Source organism: Trachemys scripta, chromosome 2 (assembly GCF_013100865.1).
Source record: "Trachemys scripta elegans isolate TJP31775 chromosome 2, CAS_Tse_1.0, whole genome shotgun sequence".
Lineage (NCBI taxonomy): Eukaryota > Metazoa > Chordata > Testudines > Emydidae > Trachemys > Trachemys scripta.
This window is the reverse complement of record NC_048299.1, coordinates 72694019-72695444: the sequence shown is the minus strand read 5'-3', so window position 1 is coordinate 72695444 and position 1426 is coordinate 72694019.

Below are 1426 nucleotides of genomic sequence, written 5' to 3'. Positions count from 1 at the left end.
GGATGGAGAAAGTTGTATGCTGGGAAGTTGACCCCTTGCTCCCAGTCACCCCTGCGTGACTCTTTTCTGTCCCAGCATACATAGGCAAAACTTCCCAAAAGACAGTGCACTGGACACTGGCAAGTTTTGGATGGATCCCTAAGTGCACATGGCACACTGTTATATGCTGAAATTATATTCTTGCAGTGAGGGTGCTCTCAATATTTTACTTGAAACATAGTTTCAGGTAATACTCTAGCTTCTCATGGAAGACTAAAGCTAACAAAAAGCACACTTTCTGATTCATGTATTGTTATTCACAAAACAAATGAGTTTGGAAAATGGAAGCATTAGTGTTAAATGGTCACAGAAACCAATAAAATGTAAAGCTCAAATCATTGTAACACCCACACAGCTGGAATGAATTCATGCAGAAAGTCTAGCAAAGCTCAAAAGAGGAAACTATACATTTCCTCATGTTTAAAAATACATGCTTGTTTTTCTTTTCTGAACATATTTTCTGTGTGATTCATCACAATATGTAATCTGGTTTGGAAACACAGACATACCTCAGAAAAGGGAACAGCCAGTCTCTCTGCATGACATATGCCAGGGGTGGCCAACCTGTAGCTCTGGAGCCATATTGTTATGCTCATACAAAGCACACAGGATCTTTATAGAGAAAGGCAAATACGAAGCATTTATTGAAAATACAACAGTTAGCATATGCTTTTCAGTCACACACACACACACACACACACACACACACACACACACACACAGTCCTGCCAGTGATGTTCATAGTTACCAGTCTGTTGTAGCTCGAGTCAATCTAATGGCCAGTTAGATTGAGCACGAGTGTGGAGCCGGGCTCTTGTTGGTCGTGATCCGATGCTCTGAGGCTTTGCAGACTGAACCCAGAGTTCCATGGCAAAACACCCCAGCTTTATAGTTGTAAATGCCCATTTGAGTCCATGCATTTTGCAATGTCACCCTGTCATCATTAGTCCTTAAGTGGTGTTATCATTTGATGGTTATTATCGGGCTTCCCATCGTTATCTCCTATTTGTTGTCTCGCCTTCGGGGGTCACCTCTGAGGTCGTCAATGCTGCTAACATGTTTAGCATCGGATACAATGGAGGTTTTCTGATTGTCTCCTGGTCTTTCCAAGTCTCTCACTTCTTCTTGACCATTTGGACATTTGTGGTGGCTTTCACACCTTATCTTTTCCTGATACGTGCATTCCTCATTCACACAAACAATCTCTTACAGAAACCTTCAAAGGTATACAGACAGCAGTATTGTATATTTAGTAGAATACATTGTAAATCAAATCTTGCTAAATCTTATAACTAAAACAATTCACATTGGGGCTTCAGGCCCTCAACATTCCTCTAATCTCCTTAACATAGATACAATACAAGATCCTGTCTCTTACTTATTAAAA